This window comes from Lagenorhynchus albirostris, chromosome 20 (assembly GCF_949774975.1).
Source record: "Lagenorhynchus albirostris chromosome 20, mLagAlb1.1, whole genome shotgun sequence".
Classification (NCBI taxonomy): Eukaryota; Metazoa; Chordata; class Mammalia; order Artiodactyla; family Delphinidae; genus Lagenorhynchus; species Lagenorhynchus albirostris.
Genome location: NC_083114.1, coordinates 3,665,202 through 3,680,709, shown reverse-complemented (window position 1 = coordinate 3,680,709; position 15,508 = coordinate 3,665,202).

Genomic DNA, 15,508 nt, shown 5'->3' with positions numbered 1-15,508 from the left:
GTTTTGCCTGACTTCCACTCCACTGTTCTTGCCCACCCCTCCTCAAACATACAGCCTTCCCTGGTTGACTTCTTTTTAACAAAAAGGTATTTTCACGTGGACGCTGGATGGACTGCGCTTGAATTCATTGGCTACGTCAGGCTGTAGAGGTCAAGCCCAGCACCCAGGACGCTCGCCGTCTGTACTCAGCAGGAACACAAATGCCAATTCTTTCATGAACCGTCTGACTCCCCCACTTGTTTCGGCCTTACTGATGACAGTTTTGCATGGAAGAGGGACCTTGTGTAAAACCTCACAGCACGCTTGCATAGTCTGTGAACTCAGTCATGTTGACCAATAGAAGAATAACTTATCAAAGCAGTTCAACAATGTTACGCTGATCGATCGACACATCTGAACGGTAACTCCAAGGTCAAGGTCCAACTGGTTGGATGTACAGACACAGCTCTGCTCTTCACAGCTATAGTGAAATGGAAGGTGAGGATAATAATATGGGTCATTTGTTCCAAATTATTTAGAAAACAGATTCCACTCTCTGCTTGGCCTTAGCTGAGGAGATGGTGTCAAACATCTTCCAGGAAGACCCAAAGAATTCCACCGATGTCACTGGCTTGTGACCCTGGGAGATAGTATTCAATTCTGAGCGGAGTCGTGCGAAACCTGGGCTGACGGAATGAACGGAATGTGTGGGATTAGTTTAAGAGAATGATTTCTTTTATTTATTTATTTATTTTGGCTGTGTTGGGTCTTCGTTTCTGTGCGAGGGCTTTCTCCAGTTGCGGCGAGCGGGGGCCACTCTTCATTGCGGTGCGCGGGCCTCTCACTGTCGCGGCCTGAGAGAATGATTTCTTGCACAGAATATCATTATCCACAATTTTCAGACCTTTGCAAGTAGCACTTATGGTCATTGTGAGCCCATTAAAATGCTTTTTAGGCATGAGGCTGAGCTAAAAAGTAGTCATTGCTGCAAATCCCAGTGACGAGCTGACGGCATTACTATGCAAATTACAGGCTTTGGCAAACTATTTGCTCAGAATCCTTCTAACACTGGTTGTGGAACAGAACTTCAGGAGCTTTCGTTTAATTATGATTAAAGCAAATTCCTTCGTGAAATGAGGTTGTGATGGGGGAGAATGTGTTGTTTTGTTTGGACAAGGAAAAAGAGCTCAAAAGCTTTTATTGATTCAGTAAATAAAGGAAAGTAAATACAGAAGTCAGTGATAGGACACTTCTAGTTAGAGCCGAAAGGATTCATTATGCTGCTGACTTATCTTTTCAAGTTCTCTCTTAAAGGATTACTGAGGAAGGAAGGGAAAGGCCCAAATTTCCTCTTATTTAATGAATTAGGCAAAAGGTGACTATAAATTGAATTTTTATTAAGAGCAACTAATTTCATCCTGCTAAAAAGTCAATTGAGTCCAAATGTATGAAATCATTTATAAGCACATATTCTCACACAATTGTGGGAAAACGTTACTTTTGGCATCATTTTAGACTTGGACATATTGAAGTGTGCTATTAGTCACCATTCTATAAGTCCAGCGACCACTTGAGAACACTGACTTAGAAATGGAAAAAATAAAACACAGCACAGCATGAACTGAAAGCACTCAGCCCAGGCAGGACAGCACTTGGGGTTTGGGATTTGAGAATCTCTGGTGTGTTGCCTAACTAGTTCTCACGAACTTGCGCAAGGACGTGGCAGTGACTTCCCACATTTGAAGTGTAAAGACTACATTAGCCTCTGGTCATGCTCATTTTGTAGAAAGCATAATAAGTGCTTCGGATTCATCAAACGAGAAAGTAAGAATGAGAGACACATGTTCCCCACATTTCCCGTAGTCACATGAGCCACAAAGAAGCGCAAGTGAGTGTCCACCACCGTTTGGTTTAAACTCAGTCTTTCCCCTTGGCACTCTTTTGGTGCCACCTGGCCCAGCCCAGATTGTCTGGATGGCTCCCGGTGCAGAAGAAGGTCGAACGGGATGAGTGGGGTCTTCCTGAGATCAGGTCTCATCCAGGATGTAGGGATTCCTGGTCCCGGCACATCTGGTCCACCATGGAGCCTCAGGACCAGCGTCCTGAGCAAAGCTCACCTCGTGTCCACTTTCCATTTCCTGGTCATGCCTCATGTGATGGGGCCCATAGAAGAAAATGCGGTGCTCACCTTGGCTGAGGCTTCATCGGGGCTTCAAAGCCAGTCTACCCACTGGCTGACGGTCTCTGTTGCTCCAGACTCCCCACTCCATACCCCAGCATCTTCACTGCTGATTTATTGGATGCTCATGCACTCCCATCAGCTGGGTATGTGGCTGGCTCCATCCCTCCATAATGTCTCTTCGTTGTTCTAAGTGCCAGAGATCTTGTGGAAGAAGAAAGCCACCTTCTCTTGGACCCTCTCTCCATCACATTAGCTACTCTCAAGGGCCACGGGCTCTCCCAATTCTTTTGAAAATCAGCCCTCCTTTTAGCCTTGCCACCAAGCCCTGTTACCTGTTGGGGAAGAGTTCTGAGCTGAGTGTATTTGCAGAAGAAAGGTAACCAACACAAGGGCAAAAAGACAAGTCCATCAGCTACTAAATTTCCACATGAACGTGAGTCTACTTCTGGACTTTCCACTCTCGTCTACTACTTGTCTGTCTATTCGTGTACCAGCGTCACATTATTTTAGAGGATTTGTAGTGTATTTTATTACCTGGCAGAGAAAATTCCCCTTCACGTGCTTTTCTTATTTGTTGTTTTTTCTGGCCTGCGTTGCAAGATTGCTTTGCACAGGAACCTTAGAATCCGCTGTCCAGCTCCACTAAAGACAGCCTGTTGGCACTTCTGTTCAGAGGATCTGACTCTTTACTGCATTCTATCCCAACACTTCCAGCCTGACTTCTCTCTCTGCTGTCAAATGATAAGACGTGTGTTCGTTTCTTAAGGCTGCAGTAACAAATTGTTACAGAACGTGGGGTCCGGCAGCTCACTGCTCTAAAGCCAATAAAGAGGCACAGTTGGTGGAAAGTTTGCTTTATTTTGGAGGCTGGCAACTGGGGGTGGGTGGACTCATGTCCAAAGGCCGACTCTCCCAATGACAATCAGTGGGCAAGAGCTTTTAAAGGGGAGTTTCAGGGGTGTATAGCCGGAGGGAGGGGACTACACGTAGAACAGCACAGTCAGTTCCGACTGTCGTCTTTAAATCGGTCATGCGGTGGTCTGATCAGCGTCATCTTGATTGTTTTAAGTACAGTTAGTCTGCAATTCCAGGGTCAATTCGCTCCCGTTTCCTTGAGGAAAATTCTCGGAATTGTGGCAGCTTATGTCATGGCTACAGCCTGGTCATCATGTGGTTAACTTCTTCTACCTGGTGGGGTTTCAGTGTCTACAAGGCAGCTCCCAGGAGATGGCTCAGAATATTATCTATAGTCCTTGAGGAGGAACTAAAGGTCCTTGACTTTGCTTAATGACTAACCTATTACTATTTTGTCCTGTTGGACTGCTTTCCTTTGCTTCTGCATTTTCTCACTTCTCTGATTCAACTTACTCTTTTGCTAAAGTTTTTCTACAGAGAAAAGGTAGGCGGAGGGCAGGGAGGTGTGGGGAGGACCATAGGGTCCTGCTCCCTTTTAAAAGGACCACAAATTATGTGGCTAAAAACAACAGAAATTTCTTCTCTCCCAGTTCTGGAGTCTAGAAGTCTGGAATCAAGGGGTCAGCAGGGCCATACTCCCTCTGAAGGCTCCAGAAAAGAATCATTTTTTGCTTCCTCCTAGATTTGGGGGTGGCTGGCAATCCTTGGCATTCCTTAGCTTGTGGCTGCATCACTGCCATTTCTGCCCCCCGCCCCGGCCATATGGCACTCTCCTTGTGAGTACGGCTGTCTGTGTCCTTACATGGCCTTCTTATAAGGACACGGGTCACGGTGTTTAGGGCCCACCCTAATCTGGTATGGCTTCATCTTAACTAATTACATCTGCAAGGTTCTGGGTGGACATGATTCTGGGGGGTACACTATACAACTCAGTAAAGGAATGTTTTTATACACAAGAAGATGTGTGTGGAGACCTAAATACTCCAGGCCAACAGGGCCCACAAATGATACCTATCATCTTGGGAAAGTCTTCCCCATGGTTTTGCTCCTACCTGCAGCCATCCTTCTATGGTACTGATTTTGTTCATAGTCAACTTCTATGGCAAACAACGCTCTCTCAACCTCTCTTTCCCTCAGTCATGCTCTTGTAACTCTCTTCCTTCTAGATAATAGCTGTCTCCACAGTTCTCTGCATCTGTTCTCTTGAAAGTCACCCAAAAGCTCCTTTGACTCAGGTGAAGTCTTCTTGAGGGTGAAATGTGTAGTGTATGCTCTTACGTTTTGCACATTTAAGCAATCTGCCCTGGGACACCACTGGTATCTTTTGTCTCCTTCTTATTACTCATCCAGAAAATGTGTCATTCTACGCCCAAAGTACATTTTCCAGAGCTGCTTGGACCATTTTATTTTTAGCATCAACACACAAGTCACAATCTCATGGCCCACGGGCTAAATTAGAGAGGTACAACTTTAGAAAAGAACATTGATTTGGCTGTTCTTTGATAAGACTTTAACGTTCTAGTTTACCCAGCCCTCATCACTTCCCATTTCTTGGTACCCATGGTATATCCTGCTTCACACATCTATGTGCCCACTCTCGGAGACACTTGAGCTTGCAGGCCCATTTTAGAGGCTTGGGCTGTGTGTTATGCCCATCTTTGCCTAGGAGCTGTCTGTGGTGCACCAGGAGCCCAGTACTTTCTTGGCTATGTTTTTGTAATTCTTAGATATGTATGTTAAAATCATTTGCCTTTATGGTGGGGTAGGGGTATTATTTTCTCTCACTGATTTATAAAAATTTGTTTTATATGTTAATTTGCTCTTGGTAAAACTTTGACTCTTGTTCAACATTTGCCATTCAATTACTTCTATACAGAAAAAGTTATATAGTTTCCTTTAATTGTCAATTTTCTTTTATGGCTGTTGATTTTAGTACCATAATAATAAACTAAAGATTTTTTTTAATGCCTCATTGAAATTGAGACTGAACATGCATAACATGTATAGATTAATTTTAAGAAAATTATGAGACCTCACTATATTCAAACTAGTCTATTATATATATATATATTTTTTTTCGGTACACGGGCCCCTCACTGTTGTGGCCTCTCCCGTTGCGGAGCACAGGCTCCAGACGTGCAGGCTTAGTGGCCATGGCTCACAGGCCCAGCCGCTCCGCGGCATGTGGGATCTTCCCGGACCGGGACACGAACCCGTGTCCCCTGCATCGGCAAGTGGACTCTCAACCACTGTGCCACCAGGGAAGCCCTAGTCTATGTATTTTTAAAATTTTTGCCACACTTGTAAATGGAGTACGTTACATATACTGTAGTTTACAATCATCATTCGTTGTTACAAAAGCACATATATACATTTAAGAAAATTATAAAATACAGAGAACAAAACAAAGAGTATGAAAACATTGTATCCCACTACTCACAGAATGCCCTTTTAACAATGTAGTAGTTCAGATCCTTTTATAATCTTTTTATAATTTTTATACCAAAGTGAGTTCACGTGGTATATACTGCTTTGTAACTTTTTTTGTTAATATTATTTACCTTTCCATTTCAATAATTTTTTTGTCTTATCTAATGGCTAGGCTACAATAAACTTCCCCTGATTGACCACAAAACTCTTTTTAGCTGTTTTTTTTTTTTTCAAAATCATATCCAATCCAGGACTACACTTCCCATTTGCCTCTTATTTCTTTTGTTTTGTTTTGTTTAATTCTGTTGATTGATTGGTTGGTTGGCTGATTGATTGCCTGTTATTTCTTTTAAGTCTCTTTCAAATAGCACTGGCTTGGTTTGAAATATCAGGCCTATCAAACTCCAGAATGTCCTTCTTTCTGGAATCAGTTGCTTATTCATTGTGTTTTTTAGCTTGTCCCTCTATCCCATATATATCCTGTAAAGTGGAGTAAAATCTAATCTTGATGTATTCAAGTCAAATATTTTGTCATAGAATGTAACCGTTCACATCGGGGATGTGTGATTCGTGTTGAATCACATCAGAAGATACATGTGTTATCTGGTTGTCCCCTCTTTTGTGATGCTAAGACAGGACAAGTTCATTCTTTGTCAGGCTATGCACCAAGGTGAAGCTGGCCTCATGAACTGAATTGGCAAACTTTCTATCCTTTCCTAGGACGGTTTAAATGGTATGAGAATCCTTTCTTTCTTGAAGGCTCAAAAAACTCACCCCAAAACCACCTGGGCCTGGGGTTTTAATCACTGATTATCTAGAAGCTTCCCTAAATTATTTCACTATTAGTGATCAACTCCAGTTTTCAATGTCTTTTTTAGTTCATTTTTGTCATTTATATATTTCAGATATATTCTTTCTACTGCTTGACACTATGCTGTATTGATAGATGTTTGCCTGTTTAATGTCTATATTTTAGAATTTATTAAATTTGTCTTTGCAGCCTAGTATATTAATTACTTTTATAAGTTTTTGATGGATTTTTGGAAAGAATTGTATTCTATTGGGTGTAAATTTGATATATAAACATGTTTGATAAAATAACCTTATTAATTACATTATTCAAATCTTCTATGTCATTATGTATTTTTAATCCAATTATTTAGTCTAATGATCACAGCTCTGCTTTTGATCATACATATTTATTTGTATATCTAATAATAATTTTTCTTTATATATTTCAATTCTAGGTCACTGGAACTATATAGGGTCATAACTATGATTGCCTTATCGTGGATTATTTCTTCCTTCCTTTTTTAAAAATATAATTTTGTTATAAATTCTGTTGTTCCTGATGTTAGTTTTGCCAACCTATTTTTCTCTGTTTCTTTTCTCCTTCCTTCTCTCCTTCCTTCCTTCCTTCCTTCCTTCCTTCCCTCCCTTCTCTCTTTTTTCAAATTTTTAATTTCTTTATAAAATATAAAGTTTAATTTACACTACGAAGGCAATTCTTCTCATTTTTGTTCTTCTAACTTACTATTTTTTCCCTTGTGCTTTTTGAAATTAAAATTTGCTTAATTTTTGCATCTAATATGAGAAATTTTTATGTTAATATGGATGTTTAATTCATCTATATTTAATGTTACAAATACCATAATTTCTTCTATTATTTTATTTTATGCTTTCTGCTTTCTATGTTCCTTTTTTCTATGTTGCTCATTTTCTTTCTTATGTACTTTTTTCCCCCCTAGTATAATGTTTTTCAAAGAAACTTGAGCAAAATAATAGGTTGAGGGGAGGCTAATGGATGCTCTGGGGAAGAAAGTACATAACACATTCCATGATTAAACAAGGCAGGGAAACATTTAGGGATTGTTTGGGGGGAACCACAATAAGCATTTAAAATGTAGAGTTTCTAAGAATCTCAGCTATTAAAACAATCTGTTTAACTATGTTTAATTGAATTTCACAACCTTACTTGAACTGAGAACATATTTATCATAATATATCTAGTGACATGCTATGGAACTGTAGTTTGTGGGTCATCAGTTTGGGAAATGCACTCCTGATGATGTGGAACTCATATCTCCTACTTTAGGAAATCATTGTTCACCTTTGAGGGTTTTCACACTACATATTGAACCTATTTTTCCAACCCTCCTTTTGAGCTGATCTTCTGCTTTGGGTGTCTTTTCATTTGGACTCTTCAACTGATTCTTTGAATTTACAGCTGCTCATGACCTGGTTTCAGGGTGAAATTCTATCACCATTAGAGTTTGCCAACTGAGACATTTTATTATCCAATGATTAAATTGAGCTATTGCAAGAGAAATCTATAGTGACAACTATAGCTTGGCCTCAGGTAGATGTTCAGATCACTATGGGTAGGAAAGAACATCTAACGGATGGTAAGAGAAACACAGAGGATCTGAAACCCGCCTGAAGATGGATGGGAGATTATCACCTAAGATGTGGAGCTCGGCTTTAAAGGGACCAACATCACCATATTAAGCTGGAACTTTTATTCCAAGGAGTTCAAAGAACTTCAAAGGCTCCATGACAAAAGTATTTTATTACAGCCAAAAATGAACATATTTGGCTTTGAAACAAACACCGATGGTTTGATGGTTTCCTAGTTTTCAAAGAAGAGAAGAGATGGTTTGTGAATGGAAACTGGTAGCAAGTAAGGAGAACAAGGTTGTCCCTGGTAACCCTCTTACACATCTCCTCATGCGTATTTGAGAGCTTCTCTTGGTGAGTACTGGTTGCAGCCCATTAGAGGACTGTGAAATAAATCTAGCAAGTCACTACCAAAATTTTTTAAGAAACATGATAAAGTAATATAAAAAATGTAAAAGTGTGTCACATGTAATTAAGGGCAATGAATGTTGTACAAAATGATGTCTTACTTTATTTACAAATGTATATGTATACATGTACTGGGTTGTCCTGTAAAAGGTACTTTCTACTGTGGGTTCTTTAAAAAGCAGTTTGAAATACACTCCACTGATGGTAGGTACCTAGCGATGGATTTGATGAGTCATACATTGCATTTGAATTTAGCTTCACAAAGTGTAGCAAGCTTTTCTCCGCAGTGAGGGGATCAACTTACACCCTCATCGGCCCCATCTGAGACTCTGAATATTCATCAACACTTTTTTTTTTCAGAAGTGCTATTTTTTTCCAAGCTAAGAGGCATAAAGCGGTCTGCCATTTTCACTTTTTGATTGCTAGAAAAGTTGAACTTTTCATGGAACTAGTGGCCATTTGAGCTTCCTATTCATTGATTTATTTGTTCACATCTTTTGTCTACTTTCGCATATTTTTGTCCTTTCCTTCTTGGCTGATAGGAGTTTAAAAATATATTCTGGACGCTTCATTAGTTAGATACATTGTTAATATTGTTTTTTCATTAGGAAGTACAACACTTGATGGTGTATGGAAAGTCAGAGACCTTAATATATAATATGGTCAAATGTATCAATCCTTTCCTTATGATCTGTGCTTTCTGGGTCTTGTTTAGGAAATTCTTCCCTCTTCCGAGTTCATAAAAGCATACTTCTATGTATTCTTCTCACAGTTTTCAAGTTCTGCTTTACGGATTTATGCCTTTATTCCATCTGGAGAGTGTTTCTGTGCTGTTGTGTGAGGCAGGGCTCTACTTTTTTTCAGTATGGATATAGCCAATTTTCTCAGCAACATTTAGTAAGTCATTCATTCTTTTTAAAAATTAATTGATTTATCTTTGGCTGCACTGGGTCTTTGTTGCTGTGTGCGGGCTTTCTCTAACTGCGACGAGAGGGGGCTACTCTTCGTTGCGGTGCGCAGGCTTCTCATTGCTGTGGCTTCTCTTGCTGCGGAGCAAGGGCTCTAGGCTCATGGGCTTCAGTAGTTGTGGCACATGGGCTCAGCAGTTGTGGCTCGCGGGCTCTAGAGCGCAGGGTCAGTAGCTATGGTGCACCGGCTTAGTTACTCCTCGGCATGTGGGATCTTCCCGGACCAGGGCTCGAACACATGTCCCCTGCATTGGCAGGAGGATTCTTAACCACTGCGCCACCAGGGAAGCCCAAGTCATTCATTCTTTACTCAGTCGTAAAGAGACCTTTCTCATACGCCATGCTCCCAGATATACGTAGCTCTGTTTTTGTTATAAAAATGATTGATGCCTTACAAAGCTAATCTTATTTGCTGTTAGACACTCCCTGATAACTCTTTGAAACAGCTGAGAGGAAATGATTTTGTAGCCTTGCATTAATGTTGGAAGGGATTCCCATTAGCGAGAAACAGGAAATGCAGGTTACAGACATGAAATAACATTAAACTATTTTGGTGTCTTCTAGTGGGAAGCATTCTGTTATGAACCAGTGATAAAGATACAAATATGATTGTTCCCCTTGAATGACAGGAAGACCTTCAAGGAAGTTATGGGCCGGTATAGTAGTTCTTACCTCTATCAGACCCAGCGCTTCCTTCCTTATAACATTTTATAATCACTCCTATTATTATCCTGCATTTTCTTTTATTTATACAGCTAATGGAATGTATCTGCTCACATATCAACAAATCAACAGAACACCTTTTTGTAATTTAAGTGGAAAATGAAAGTGCTGCATGAGAAACATGTATCGCAATATGCAAATACTCAGGCATGGCCCACCGTAATAGTCACCAAATGCCTACCCTATGCATAGAATCACCTTGACTGTGACAGTTGCAGGGGTCAGGCTCATATTTATTGTTGTTATTTTTTGTTGACTCAATTACCACGAGAACTATTCTCACTGAAATAGTGAACAATTAACTAGGTCTTTCAAAGAAAACAAAGTACAGTCTTTCCTTGACTTACATAGTAGCTGCCTCCCTAGAGAATTCAGGATACAGGAGGGTAGAAATCTACCTGGTGTATAATGTGGAGTTAGATTCTAGGCTCAGAGGAGTATAAACTGGGTTTTCGTTGTGCATAGATGTCCAGCTGAACATTCACAACTCAAGAGAGATGAGGTTCATCCTTTTTGTTGGTTCATTCCTTGCATGGCAAGAAGGTACAATCTCCCTGGTTCTTGCCTGTGAAATGCTGGCAGTGCCCTCCAGGTCACTGTGACAACCCAAAAAATACCTCCCCCCTACCCACAAATCCCCAAAGGCACCCCGCATCCTGGGAAAGTAACACCCCAATGGAACCACTCTAGTCTAGAAGTTAAGAGCAAGAAATACCAAAACTGCTGCAGTAAATGCTTAGGCAGAGGGTATGGGGTCCAACCGGGAAGGGGCTGGTGCCACTGCAGTGGGGTGAAGAGTGGTTAGCAGTTCCAGTGCTGACAGAGGACAGGAGCTGAGACCTCAGTGATAAGTAGACCTGCCTAGTCTGGCCAAGTCTGAAGAGTAGGGTTGAAAGCATTTCTCATAAAGAAAGCCTCCCCTTCGGTGCTGTTAGGAAGTGATGATGATGTAAGTCACAAACAATGAAGTTATATCCACAAAAATGTCACCAGAGCCAGACCCGACACCCCTCTACCCCCAAAGGATTCAAAACATTCTTCACCTTAACGAGGTCACAGAGGCAGACAGAAAAGATTCATCATTTTCTGAAGTGAGGAAGCAGGTTGTTTTGGTTTCGGTTTTGGTTTTTTCCTGGTAAAACCCATCCACCAAGATATCGCTAAATTTCTTTCATCTGAAACCCACACCTTGCTCCAGTGCCCGCAGAACGGCAGCTTCACCTCAACCTGATCTCTTATGAGTTTGTTTTGTTAACCTATCTCTCCTTTGAACTGAAAGAGAAAAAAAAAAAGGAGACATCTTTAATCTCTGAAGGAGCTCACTCCTTATATGACCCTTTAAAGGTCATTTCTCCCCCAGTACGTTTATTCTAGCATCAGTAGGCAGGTGATAGAAGAGAAGACTAGTTGAATTATCATGCAGAATGTTCTCTGTATACATTTATTGGTGTAGCCAGGAAGTTCACAGCTGGCATAGGCTGTATGAGATAATACATACCTCCTCCTCTAGAGAGGAATAGTTAAACCAAAACCTAATGTAAATGATCCCAGGTGAGATAAGTTCTACAGGGAGAAATTTTATCACCGAACAAGGCATTTCTTGCTGGTCGCCTAATGTGGTTGACTATCACTCCACTTACATTCCTTTTTTAAAAAAATTTGCTGCTATTGCTGGATATGAATTATGGATTCTATTCAACCTGGGGCATGATTAAGAGCATCGTGTCCTCAAAACTTTAATTAGAAAAGACACATGCACCCCTGTGTTCATAGCAGCACTATTCACAATAGCCAAGATACGGAAACAACCTAAATGTCCATTGACAGATGAATGGTTAAAGAAGATGTGATACATATATACAATGGAATATTAGCAAAAAAAAGAACAAAATAATGCTGTTTTCAGCAACATGGAGGGACCTAAAGATGATCATACTAAGTAAAGTAAGTCAGAAAGAGAAAGACAAATATCATAAGATATCACTTATATGTGGAATCTAAAATATGACACAAACGGACTTATCTACAAAACAGAAATGGACTCACAGACATAGAGAACAGACTTGTGGTTGCCAAGCGGGAAGGGGGCTGAGGGAAGGATGGATTGGGAGTTTGGGATTAGCAGATGCAAAAACTATTATATATAGAATGGGTAAAAAAGTCCTACTGTGTAGCACAGGGAACTATATTCAATATCCTATGATAAACCATAATGGAAAAGAATATAAAAAAGAATGCATATATATGCATAACTGAAACACGCTGTACAGTTGAAATTAACATAACATTGTAAATCAACTATACTTCAATAAAAAAAGATAATAAGAAAAGAACATCACGTCCTCAACGCCAGCCCCGTGCTTGCTATAATGAATAGTTTCTGAAATAAAAGCTGGAGAAATGAATGAAAGATTAACGCCAAGAAATCACATGAGCACATATACTCAGTTCATTCATTCTGCTATTGTCATTTCAGCACTCCATCTTAGCTAGACCCCTATATTTCACCATCTAAATCCATAACAAAGACCCAAAGGGACCTTCAAGCAAGGAGCTCTCAAGCTAAGAGGCACTGAGAAAGTCTGCCTAAAAGACAACAGATGATCAGTTGATCAAAAGGTTCAGCACCCAGTATTTCCATTTGTTTTTCTCCAGCCTGCCCATGCCCAGCCTGGGCTACAAGGCAAACGGGGAGAGAGAAGTCAAATACGGAGGCAGGTCAGTACCATTTAATACTCTTACCTACACAAAAGGACTCCTGTGATGATTACCTCAACAAATGATGTTCAAAGTGTTTCTTAAACTGTGAAGTTCAGCTATTTACTGAGCATCCAGTACGTGCCAAACACAAGCTTATATGTTTAGAACATGAATATGATAGGACTTAGCGTCTGTCCTAAAAGAGCTGACTACCTAGTGAAAATACTACCATTTAAAAATTGACTGTACCTTCAGGACAAAAATAAGACTCATTAAGAGATTCCTGTAAAGGGACTGTAGTCTACTCAGCTCCAGTATCCATGCGTCTAATACGTGGAAGATGCAGTGTCTCAGGGATTTATAAGACAAATCAAAGGATTTGGTAATGACCACTGGAGACCGGGGCACGAACCCGTGTCCCCTGCATCGGCAGGCAGACTCTCAACCACTGCGCCACCAGGGAAGCCCAAGAACAAATGCTTTGTAAAGGATGCAATCTTTTGGATTAAAAAAAAAAAAAAAAGAGGCAGCAATGGAATGAGTTTTATCTTAATATTATCTGACATTTATTTTAATTCTTACCTGACATTTTGGAATACAGGCTTTTGAGGGTCTTCTCTGCATTTCAATTTTTCAATAAGTCAGTGTTTTGCTTCCTCCCCTGGACAAAGTTGTATCTTATCTTGAAGGACCCTTCAGGAAGTTAAATCCATCTTGAGGGTCTTTGGTTTCAAACAATAGAAAAATATATCCAATCAGCCTTAAAAAGGGGAGCTATTACAAAGAAATGGGAATTTTACCTCTCCCAAGTGTGGAAAATGCCAGCCCAACCTCACTGGCCTGGGAAAAGTGTTGAGATCAAACTAGAAAGACACCCCTTCCTCACCTGCTCCCCAAGGACCACCACCAAGCTTGGACCCTATGTCACCATGGTCTCCTCAAGGGGACCTCAAAAATAGTTACTCGCAAGTATTTCACAAGCATGATTTCATTGAATTTCATGATTGTGGAAAATAGTAACTACCTCGCCAGATTGTTGCAGAGACCAAGGAGCTGGCTTATCTGCTGGACCACTGAAAATATGCCCGTGTTTGAGAAAATACCGATTTTTTTTTTTTCTGAAGAAAGAGCACAAGATCAAGAAGATGTGAAAGAATGGGAAATTGCTCCTGAAGGCTTTTCCAATTAGTGATGAAATTGTAATTTTATCACTATCGATATATCGGGACCACCTAGCAGGCTGCCTGCAAATAGGTAAGGACATGCTGGAAAAAGGGAAAGGATAAGAAAGACCCCCCAGAGGAGTTTCCAAAGCTGTGTTCCTTCTAAGTGGTTATTAACAACTGCACATTTCCATGGCAAGCTTCTGGACAGCAGTCTGGCTACAGTGAACAAACACTTTAAATTGGCACCTCCTCCAACAGAATTTCAGATTTGTGAATTGATTCTAGAGAGACAGATAGAGAAGTGAGTATTTAGCTGAAAAAATTTACACTGCAGCATTCTTTATAAAAGTGAAAAATCAAAAGTAATTTTAATGAACATCCATGGAGAATATTCAATAAACCCATTTTATGAAAGCCCATAGAGCCATTAAAATTGATGTCGGAGAAATATATTCTTCATAATGTATGTTAAGTGAAAAAATAGGCCATCAGATACGTCGAATATGATTTCATTCTTGTCCAAAATATATGTGTCATTGTATATGCAAAGGAAAAAAATATCAGGGAGGGGGTGATGTTGGCAGTGTTTATATCTGAGAGGTGGGTTATGGGGTATTTATTCTACTTAAAAAAATTTGCATTTTCTACTTTTATTCTATAATGCACAAGTTAAATTTTAGAAAAGGAATACAGTGAAACCGCTCATCAGTGGGGGAGTCCTTTTGTAATGCCCATAATCATAACTTCTATATTTTAAAGTGGGGCATATCCTCTCCCTATAGAGAGCCCTTTACTTGCAGACGGAGAATTAGCAGTTTCTACCGTTTATAGGAGAGGTTTTCAACAGTCTTTTTACTCAAGGGGAGTTAAATTTTAAGTAGATTTTGTGTTTCTGCAGTAGAAAACCTTCCCCCAGTCACCCAGCCTCCTTTCACTGATTTAGTTATTGGGCCACAATTTGGAGTTTTCTCTTTTTCTGTTTGGAGGAGTTGGAGCCCAGGTGAAGTGGGCTCAGGTTGCAACCTGGGTCCTACGGGAAGGGGGCTGCAGCCGTCACGTGAGTGGGGCTCCTGGGAAGGGGGGCGGGATTCGACGGTCCTGCACTCCCCATCCATCAGTGTGCCCCTGCCCGGTTGTATTTCTTCAGATACTCCCAGACCCTGAACAGATTACATTGGAAAAAATTCTTTATCGGTCAGTACTTCTATTTTTGACAGGTGAACCTGGACTGACCTCCATGGAATTCGGCTCCTGGAAGCCAGGCTACCTCTGCTTTCTGCAAAAACACGAATACGAAGAATTGTTTCATTAGCAGGGCTGAAAGAGGCATCACCCTAATTCTTGATGTGCTAATGAGTGCTGGTTCTTGAAGGTGTTAATTTTCAAACTCCAGCGTGGAAAATGTGTTCATTTCCGCCAGAGTTTCAGCCTTCGCCTTTTTTGTTTGTTTGTTTGCCTAATCCTGGTCTCAGTTCATGTTTGGACTTTGGTCTAAATAAATAAATTAGCAATATATACACTTAAAAATAAATACGTGCTTGATATTTCCCCCAGACTTTATTACCAAGCACATTTACACAAAATAGATTTTGGAGCTTAAAAACAGCACCCCCTCTTTCATCTGAGAAAAACAACGGAAT